Raw genomic sequence first — 11,933 nt, forward strand, 5'->3', positions numbered from 1 at the left:
TTGCCGATTTGATATGGCTCCGTTGTACGATACCCCAGTCACCGATTTGGTATTGGAGCCTAGATTAGTGGTTGTGAAGCCAAGATCAATGGTTCTCACACTTCTTTCTACCTCACTGTCTCTCTTTTCCTCTCTTTAAGGTTGATTTGGAAGTTTTTAGCTTAGGATTTTTGTAAATTTGATGTTAAGGCTTTGCTAGTTGCTGGGAAATTTTGGAAGATTTGATTCGGTGGTGGTGATTTGGGGGGTTTTTGTTTGTTTTACCTGTGAGTTTTTCTGTGTTTGTTTGCCAAGAAAATTTATGGGTTTGAAGGCTAAGGTTTTCTTTGTTGGAGATATGGCTATGCTGGAGATATGGGTTTGGCGTTTGGTTAAGATCTGGGTTTGGGGTTAGGTTCTTTGCTGGAGACTGATTACGAGATTGATTACGAGGAAGAACAAGAAAGAATAAAATAACGAAAGCAATAAAAATAAAATAAAATAAAATAAAAGACAAGAAATACGTTATTTATTTTGTTTTGATGTGTTTGGTTATAAAGAAAGTACAAGAAAGACAAAGAAAATTATAAGAAAATAAGGATTAATTTGCTTTGCTATGAATATGAATCTTAGAGATTGGAATAAAAAAAATCATTTTAATTAAAAAAAAGTAAAATTTTTGTTTAAAACAAGTAAAAAAAAATTATTTGTTTTTTTTAATTTTTTAATTAAAATTAAAATTGAGGAATTAAAATTTTATAATTTAAATGCTGACGTGGCATTTAAAAAATGCTAAATAATTTTTTTTAATAAAATTTTAATGGCCACATCAGTAAGTAGGGCATTCTGTCTATCATGAGCAAATTTTTTTTGACTTTTCTCATTTAGGATACAACAGTCCAACAATGTTGTATGGCTTAAACAACCTCTGCACAAGGTGTTAAAGCCTAAAACACCACCAAAAGAACGTCTCCTCCCTTCACCTTCCCCTTGTGCACATATTGACATAATTTATATTCCAATAAATTTCAACTCATTAAAATACCACTTATAAATATTAATGGAGTCTCTCCTTATCAATGTGGGATTCTACATTTTGACTAATTATTTATTTTTCGTATTAACTTTCACATCTTCACATTTAAGTTGCTAAATTTTTATTCAATAAAATACTAAAATTAATAATTTAATATTAAAATGATACAACATAAATATTATTTAACATATACCATTTTTTAATAAGGAGGGTGTTCAAAACTCTCTGAGTACATGATTATTGTTTAAACATATACTTGAATGTTTAATATGTACGTAACCCCACGTGTGCGTGCGCACACACACACATATACATACATACATACATACATACATACATATATATATATATATATATATATATATTAAGTTGATAGAAATTTCAATCAAAAATCTAAATTAAATTCTATTTTTACTATAATTTTGTGACGAGTATCAAGCTAATTGTCTTATTATTTGATGTCAATATTTTAAATACACTACAATTTCATGTCCAATGTGAATCCAATTATACATTAATTGTAAGTGGATTATATATGCAAATTCATGCATTTTAAACTTAGAAAGAAAAAAATAAAATTTATTATACTTTATTGTAATACTACGAATGTGTCTCATTTATTACTTCTTAGGTATAATTTTAAAAAAAAAAAAAATCAAGTAAATGTGTTTGTGTGTATATGAAAAAGTTGAAAGCTAGTTTTGACTAATTTTTAATATTATATATATACACACTATTGAAGTCCATTGGTAGCTCACTAGTCACTAGCATAGTGGGACAGGCCATGGGCTGCATTCTATGCACATGTGCATCCGCTGAGTTGTTAGCCTGACTTGTTACTTGGAATTTATGACAAATTATTTTGGGGTTAAATTTAAGACATAAGAGGATAGTACTTTAAGAACATACACATAACTATTTTTTTTTTGTTTTTGAGAATGGGAATAACGTAACTATTAAGATGCTTAAATTATTGTGTTAAATTAAATATATGTTTTTCTAGTAATCTATGATAGAAAAAAAAAATAACAAATATTTAAAATCTTAAAAATTAAATAAGTTTTAAATTGTTTGATCTTTCCTTTAATATATATATATATATATATATATAAATAAAGATCAAAGGTTTCTTGGGGAGATCGATTGCAATACATTAGTTGGTTTATAGCCAAATTAACCACCATTTTTAAACCCATCTTCCGAATTTCGTTGAAGAATGGAAAACCAAAGGTGTGGAATGAATATTGGTAGAAAGGCTTTGACACCATTTAGGAATACACCCATAACCCACCAATCTTTTTCCCACCCAAACCAAGAAAACCTTTTTTGTTGTATCTGTCAGTCATAGTAAAGATAAGCAGGAAAACCAGTTACCCATCTACTATTTGAGTTAGAAGCTACATGATTATGAAACAAGGTATATGCCACTAGTACAAATCCACTTAAATTTAACTAAGCACTTAAATTAATTAATCTTGGGCCTCGGCCTTGTAAGAATGAATAGGGAATTTAGGTAATACCAAAACATTAATGAAGCCCAACCATGCTAAGAAAACATTGGGCTTTCCCAGCTTTCAATTGACAAGAAAATAATTCTACCACAAGAAACATGCTTTTAGAACGAACAAATCAGACCAAAGAAATAAATCCTCAAAAGACTGAAAGTCCAGTCCCTTTTAAACTCCAACCCATTAACTATCACGGCCCAACCCACTGTAGAGAGACATCCTTATGTTGGACAACAAGGTGGTCCCAAAAAAAAAAGTGGATTAAAGAAAAACGAATCCAAAGTCTCAGACCCATTTAAATAAAGTCCATGAATATACTAGCAGCAAATGGGGACTGTGTGTCTCTCAAATTAATTCTTAATATGATTATAAAATAAAAAAAAAATTAATTAATTCTTAAGATTGACTATTAGCCTTGAATATAATGAAAAATGAAAGGGGGGAATAAAGAATAAAATAATTGCTTAAATTATATAGCATTATCCCTATGGTCCACTAGTTAATTTAAAACTATCATATGTAATCTTAATAATAAAAAATTACTATAGCATTGAATTTGAATAATAAAGTGGATACGAAAACTTAAAGAAAAAAATTAAATAAATGGTGAAAGCATATTGCGTAAGACTGAGTTTCTATCGAAATAAAAATTAGAATAAATTATTAAAATAATTTAAAATACATAGTGTAAATTAAATTTTTAATGTAAATATAGTGAGTCACATGGCAGCATCAGTTTCAAGCTCGAGCAAAAATCTATTTCACCATCTACATTCGGCTTCTCCACCTGTGTTAGTAAGCATTGGTTGTCTACAACCTTCATCCAACCTCAAAAGGACAAGGTTTCTCTCCAAACTAGTTTGGAAAGAAATCCTTAAACCCCCTCTTATATGTTTTTAATGGAAATGAATTTTGAAAATCTAACTGTTGGATTGCATTTTTTTTTTTATATTCTTAATGCGCATGTCAAATTTTGTTCAAATCAGATGTTATGTACTTTGCAATTAATAAACTTTTTTTTACGAATAATTTTAGATCACAAAAAACTTGAAATTTAAACATTTGATAGATAGTATTATTATTAATCTTTAATTTTCTTGAAATTTTACAAGTATTGAGAATATAATAAAAACATGCAATTTAACAGTTAGATTTTTTAAAATGTTCACATCCAATAAAAAGTTATAAGGGGAGTTTAAACGATTTTTCTCCAAACTAGAAATTTATTTTACCTCAAAATAAGTGAAATAAGTTTGGCTTTGAACACCGTTTGCTAGATATTTCTCCATTTAAAATATTAAATAATTAAGGTTAGGATGGGGTGTAGGCCTAAGTCACTTAAGTCTAAGTCTAAGGCCCACACAACCCAAAAAAGTTATGAAGGGTCCATGGCACTCCATTATGTACAGAAAAGTCTCAAAACGTAGAATGCTAAATGATTTTTTTTTTTTTTTTTAATTTAAAGAAAAAACTATAAGTGGTTCTTGCATTCTTTCCCGAACCTTGAAGGCCCTCAAAATATTGAACCAATAAAAATCTAACCCTATTGAAACACTAAACTCTGTCAATGTGTTCGGTGTTGTAGTTTAGCCAATAGACTTCTTCTCAAATGGAAAGTTCATTGCATCATTGTTTGTACTTTAAGTGCTCCTAGTACATAGTTTAGCTCCAAGCTAATTTGAAACTGTCTCCTCAAACCAATTATGTGGTAATTTATAAAATTGTCCATTTATATCATTTAAACAAGTCAATAACTTATAAAAAGAGTCAAGTGACTAAAACTACACATGCATGCTCTATTCAATTGACACGCCATGAGTTGGAGAAAGATATTTGAATCGGTTTGGAACTAAAAATTTTCCACATGATTACCATTCTGGTGGTCAAGCATGCATTTGCTTAAAGGGTCCTTAGCTTTTCTCTTGTCTTGAACATGGAAAGGTTTCTCTCCAAATTAATTTGGAGAGAAACCTATCAAACTCATCTAATATCTTTTTATTCAATGTGAATTTTGAAAATTTAACTGTTGGATTGCATTTTATTTATGTTCTTAACACGCATTTTAAATTTCATTCAAATTGGATGTTAAATATTATTTGATCAATAAACTTATTTTTATACATAATTTTATACCACAAAAACTTGAAATTTTAACATTTGATTGATGGCATAGCTATTGGTCTTTGATCTTCTTGAAATTTTGCAAGTATAAAGGATATAATTAAAAAAAAAAATGTAATCCAACGGTTACATTTTTAAAATTCACATCCAATAAAAAGATATAAGAAAAGTTTAAAAAGGTTCTCTCTAAACTAGTTTGAAGAAAAACCTTTTCCTCTTGAACTCCTTCATCCTAGACTTATTTCTTCATTCAAAGACCAAAAATTTTTAGTTTTGACAAAATATTTGGTATTACATGAAACGCTTCAAAGTCATATAATTTTTGGTCTTACATGACACACTTCTAAGTCATAATTTAAGAAATTTTTTAAATTAATCATTTTATTATTCAAATTTTGAAGCGATTTTCAAATATCGTTTTCTATTTTATATAATTTAAAAAAATTAATAAATCTATGAATTGCAGCGGACATATAATTAATATTAAATGAAATTTTATTTTAAACTAGATAGATTAAAGATAGCCGAAGGTTTAAGTGATTATTTCTTGAAGCAACCATCAAACGATTGAGTTATTGGGGTTTAGAAATTTGAGTACTTGAGCTTGACCCTTCCCGAATTTGATATAGCAGCCCACTTTTAAAAGGCAAGTAATGCGTGTTAAAGCCGAGTAATGAGACAACCACTTTCATGCTGACAAAGAATAGGCATGAGGGCATCATCCATTGAGAAAACAAACCTAATATATAAACATGTAGATGGACCATTTCATTACTAGTATCTGGACTTTGTGGCCGACGGCTGAATGTTGGTGATGTATAAACTTTAATCTTATAAATAAGACCTCCCGTTTCCATCAAAAAAAAAAAAAAAATCTATTATGTGCTACTTGTCAAAATTATAATCCAATTACTTTACGATGGCTTTTGAGTTCTTCTAAAGACTTGAATGATGCACCTGTTTTATTTTTTTTTATTTTTTATTTTTTATCTTATTTGATTTAGTCAAGTAATCTTAACCACAAGAACAAATATCCATTTCAATGTCTAAATTGATGGTGACAGTCTAATCTACTCTAATTAATCAAACGTCAGACGTATAAATTAAGCAAAGTTTTTTATACGCCCATTGGAAAATGGGATACAAATCATACAATACGTCAATAGTTGCAAGTTGCAACCCTCATGGCCTACTCAATAGAAAAGTTGAGCATTTTGGTAGTTGGAATATTCCTCTGATAGCTCTTCAAGAACAAGTTAACCCACTTTTATTTTGGTATGGTGCTGACATGATGATGAATTTTTGAGGTGGAATAGGTCTTTCTGCTTTGCTGCTGAGGTCGATTGGCCAAAAAGAGGAGGTGGGAGGACAAAAAAATTGAATAAATAAGTTAAAGAAGGAAGAAGAGGCAATCATTTTGCTGGTATTACTTATTAGTTGAACTTCTTTAGGCCCTTGATTTTGAGCCTTCCTGAGTCTTGCCAATGCCTGGACGTTGCTTCCCCAAGGAAGATCAATAAGTATATGTTTGAAATATAATTATGAAAAATTAACTCCAATGGATATCCTTGTATAATAATAAAAAACAATTATCATGGAGTAGATACCATTAATTATGGGTTTGGATCCACGTTTGAGTTTTACGTTTGTCTTTTTTTTTTTTTTTTTTCTTTTTTCTTCTGCACGCGTTTCAGAGGGGACAAAATTAACTGTTCCCGTACTGTTTAACACTGTTCACGCACTATTTCAATACTGTTCATGGGACCCACAGTCACTTTATTCAGTAAAAAAAAATTAAAAATGGATCCCATGGTATTATTCATACATTTAAAAATTATTTTGCTACAGTATTTTCAGTTTCAACAAAAATAAGTTGTATCCAAATGGACCCTAATTCAAATCATATTTTAAGTGTCTCTACCACAACTACTATGAATTATAATTGTTGCAAGAAAATTATTGGTTTGCTCTGAATTCATTTATATAAATAAAAATAGTCAGTAGCCTGTGTAATTCTAGTGAAAATTTCAAAAAATATTATAAGTAATACTATGAATACTATAAATTTTACTGTGTATACCTTACAAACTAATATGTCCCATTAATATAATAATAAAAAGCAATTCAAACATTAATTTAAAATGTTGTTTAAGTGGCACAAATCATATTCTTACCTCATCAGATTGTAAGAGTTTATTTATTTTACAAATTCAGTTTGTAAGTGTTTTGTAATAAAGTTGGTAATGCCTTTAGCATTTTCCAAATATAATCTTCTCTAGGTTTTTTTTTTTTCTAAAAATAAAATTTGATAATTATGGTAGTTATTAATAATAATAAGTACTTATTACCATTTAAAAAAATGTTTTTGTTATGATTGTGTTCTTATATGAAATTATTTATTCTACCATTTAAAGAAAATATGATGTGAAAATGTTTTAATTGAAGATATAATATAGAAGGTTTTATAAAAAATTCGTAATTAAAATATACATATTAGAATGACAACATGGAAAATTGGGGGGCTTCTAAAGCTTATTGGCACAATATCAAGAGGTTGACCAAAAGTTAAATATTTTTGGTTTTATATTCTGGCTTTCATTTTTTAGAAAGTTTTAACCTATGATATCTGCTCCTGATAATAATTTTTTATTATTAGACCAAGACATCAATCAATTTTTAGTATTGGCGGGAATTGAACCTCAAATCTCTTATTCAACTATCAGAAACTTTACTAGTTGAGCTACCTAGAACTTACTATATATTTGAGTTGATAGCCAATGCAATGCACGTGAAAGTTTAATATAATATGATACTCTCTCTCTCTCTCTCTCTCTCTCTCTCTCTCTCTCTCTCTCTCTCTCTCTCTCTCTCTCTCTCTCTCTCTCTCTCTCTCTCTCTCTCTCTCTCTCTCTCTCTCTCTCTCTCTCTCTCTCGTTAAAATATGTAATTTAAAGATGGTCAAAGTTTGACTACAAACTTAATGATAGCCTAAGGCTACAATTTCACTCAATAATTTTTTATTAGATGCAAATTTTGACAAATCTACCATTAGATTACATTTTCTTCTTATATCCTTTATGCTTGCAAAATTTTCAGAAAATAAAAAATCAATAACTATGTCATTAATCAATTATTTAAATTGTAAGTTTTTGTAGTCTAAAATTATGCACAAAAAATAAGTTTATGAATTATATAGTAAATAATATCCGACTGACACAAAATTTTACTTGTATGTTAAGAGCATAAAGAAAATGCAATCCAATGATTAGATTTTCAAAATATGTAGTCACGTTAATTGTTTTAAAGAAAATTGTATTCTTAGACTACAACTAAGTTTGTAGCTAAATTTTGTCCTTTAGAAAATTTTATATGAGAAAATATATACATTTTAGAAGTACTTAAGAATTACTCATACACTTCACCGAAAGGAAAAAAAAATGTAAATGAAAAACAAAAATGCTAAGACCAACCGAGTATTCTCCATATAAAAATCTAATATGATTTTTGATGTCCAAACTTTCAAGTTGTGGTCATTGTGGAAACATTTCTTGGAAAGTGCTTGGAAATTTAATGTAGCCCTAAAAAGCATATATATATATATATATATATATATATATTTGTTAGGTTTTTTTTTGTTGAGAAACATATTTAATTGTTAGGTTTTTTTTTTTTTTTTTTTTTTTGGGAATCATATATAATTGTTAGGTAAATTGAACTATATATATGGAGGCCTATGTAGTGAAGGGTCCTTATTTCCATCATTGTCATCGCAAAAGTTCAGCATGACTTTTATGTTTCTTGCGTTTCTTGGTTATTTCTTATTATTCTTTACTTGTGTTAAATGATTCTTGCATTTTTTTTTCTCCTTTCCAAACGTGCTCATTCAGTCATTCTTGCATGGTTTAGATTTTTCAGGCATTGTCAACAGATCATCACATTCACATTTGGTTTCTTAGAACACTCGTTTTTTTGGCCGAATAGACTTATCCTTTTCTCCATTTGGGTACCTAAGTATCTTTGAAATTATTGTTGTTTATTTGAGATATCTAAATAGACCATCTCTCTCTCTCTCTCTCTCTTGAAGGTTCTCATCACCTTCCGATTCAAATCTGTCTCGTCCTTTTCCAACGCCTAATATATCATATTCAAAACCGCATATTCAATGATACAACAAAAGTTAGGCACAATCCACCGCATACGTTAATAACTACCTTTCTACAAAAATAAAAATTTTAAAAAAAAAAAAAAAAAAAAAAAACCCTATCATACGTTATGACTTATAGCACATGTAGTAAATTGAAATTGCCAAGTAAATGTTACTCTAAGCAAGAGGATATTATGTCTGAATGTATAAACTCAGTTTTCTCACAATATATGGTGAGTGCTACTTATTGTGAGAAGTTGGAGTATGTACCCGACATATGATATACCTTCTTTTCAAAAAAGGTCTAGAGTCTTGACCCAACATTATCAAGGGTGTTATAATAGATACTGTGTCAATTTGCTTGTATATGTAAATTTTGATCTTAACTTGAAAAGGAACTTTACTAAATTATGGCTATTAGCTATTAGATACTCAAAGTCTAACCCTCTATTTTTAGTGAAGTCAACATTATGAGAGTCCCAAGCTGTTACAGTCCTCAAATGCCCACTAAAGCTCGCTATGTGACTAGCTATATTTGCTCAAAAATCTCTCCTCTCTCTTTCTCTCTTATCAATTTCTCTCTGGTGCAAACAGTTTGGTTTTTCTTCCTCCCGATTAATGCTTCTTCATCTTCTCTATCTTAAGGAATTGGATTGGGTTTGTGATAATCTGAGGATTTGTTCAAAGTTCAGAAACTGTTGTGGGATCGAACTCAGTGATGGTGGGTGATGTTATTGGGATCGATGGGGCTCACAATGGTTTATTTGTGGCACTGGGTTTTGGTTGATGAGTTTGATTTTTTTTTTTTTTTTTTGATTACTTGGATTTGATTAGGATTTGCAATATATGTGTGTGTATATATATATTTGTGTTCTCCATGTGTGAAGATCTTAATGTTGCCTAGATTTTCTAATATATGATTTTTTTTTTTAAATTTTCTTATTATTAAAAAATTAGTAATTTTGTAATATATAAATTTATTTTCCAGTAGTTGGAGGGACTTATGGACGGATGGATTAATGATAACAATATATATAAATTTACAGAACTAAATTGATATAAAGATGAAACTTAAATGACGAAAATGATTTTTTTAATATAAAGTAATTAATATTCAACCTTTTGTCTAAATAATTCATCCATTTCACTTTTTTCCTCCCATTAACTTTATAAATTTTATAGATGAGTTTCAGTTAGCTCAATTAGTAAAAAATTTTATAGTTAAAAAAAGATCTGGAGTTCAATTCTCGCATACACAAAAACTCAACCGCTGTCTTGATTTAATAATAAAGAGATATCATCAAAAGCAGATACTATAGATTGAAACTCTTTCAAAAAAATAAAAAATAAAAAACCTTCATAGACCTATATATGATGGAAAAAATTCGGACCTCTAAGTTCACTTTTTTCTTTTATATCTAATCAGAAAACAAATAACTTTATAAACTAGGAAGAGGTGAGCCTAGAAGGACATTGGTAGATGTCAAGGCCTTACTATTCAAGAGATTGTCAGTCCTTTAGATAATAAGTGTGGAAGTCTAGCAAATCATCAACCACACAACCACTAAAGGTGCTACAAGGGTAATCAAAACCACAACCACTAAAGGTGCCAGAAGGGTAATCAAAACCCTTTATTAATCATATCATTTGTTCACAATTTTACTAAAAGATTTCTATTTATTTAAAATTGTTAAGTTAGTAGATAGTTTCTGTTTTAAAATTTTTTTTTAACTCAACAATTTTAAACAAACAATAATCTTTTAATAAAATAATGAACCAATAACATGATCTACCATAAAAAAAAAATAGTAAAGTTTCTCCTAATGCTGACAACAAACCAATAAAAAGTCAAAGATTACATATTAGATTGGAGCTTGCTCAATAAAGCAAGAATCATAATTACTCAAAAAAAAATAAAGCAAGAATCTCCCCTTTATATCCGTTAAACCTACCATCTAGGTGTAACTTGTATATTTGTCAAATTATTGTTACTCATTAATCCTATCCCCAATTCATAACAAGTCACATCAACAAGAATCCAAGACGAAATACTGACAAAAAACAATGAACGCGTTATTTAAGAAATTTCAATAATGTTAAAAGGCTCCACATGTGTAGAAAATAGTTGGGAGTCAAGACTCGGGACATAAAAAATAAATAAAAAAGAAATTTCCAAAATTTCGTCATAGATCATGTCGCCGGTCGCCCCCACACCTTAGTGACACACAAAAAGACACACGTGATTTTTTTTTTTTTTTTTTTTTGCTTTCTTATTTTTATCGAGTCTGACAACCCAAAAACACAAGTACACAACCAACCACCTCACATGTGACAGCCTTTTTTTTTTTTTATAATTAAATATTATTTGTCACAGGATGCTATGTCTCTATCTTTACTTTTTCCTGAACAAAATAAAAAAGAGAAATATCTCTCACCGCTTTTACTTGTTCACCGGAACAACGTGTCTCTAAAAGGCGGTTTGTACTTTGTTGTTTAGTTTGATATGACACGTGGCGAGATAAGATATGAGTTGGTGGCAACGTGCATATTTACAAGCCGCGGATTCTGACAAAACTTCGCCTCTACATTTCGGCTTCTCGAAAATAGATAAAGCCACCAGTCGCGCCACTTGTTTACTTTTCTTTTTTGTTTTTTTGTCGGCGCCTCTTCGAGTCTACGGCTATGGGGTGAGGGGTTTGGCTTTCAAATTCGGCTAAACCTAGTGCGTCCCAACAACTCCCTACATCGATTTTTTAAAGATTTGTTTGACTTTTTTTTTTTTAAAAAAGAAAAAGAAAAAGGTAAACGAAAATAAAATGTACGTTTTTTCTTTGAGGAAAAAGAATATAATCTGTACCAAATCAACACAAATTCTTGAAATTTCGTGTCCAAAAGAAGGAAATTTTTAGTCACATATAGGGTTGGTTCAATTGGTTTGAAGGAGAATTTTGTTGTTTTTAAAACCTATACCAATTAATACACCCTCAAACAAAATTAATCGGAATAGTCAATTCTAGTTGATCAGTTCGGTCTAGGGATTTTTTTACTCAGCTCTAGTCACATACATATTTTTCTAATATTATATGTGATGAAATTTTATAAATTATTGTACCATTAATGACTTATTGGGACGATTATCTTTATT

Source organism: Quercus robur, chromosome 10, assembly GCF_932294415.1.
Source record: "Quercus robur chromosome 10, dhQueRobu3.1, whole genome shotgun sequence".
In the NCBI taxonomy this organism is placed as follows: domain Eukaryota; kingdom Viridiplantae; phylum Streptophyta; class Magnoliopsida; order Fagales; family Fagaceae; genus Quercus; species Quercus robur.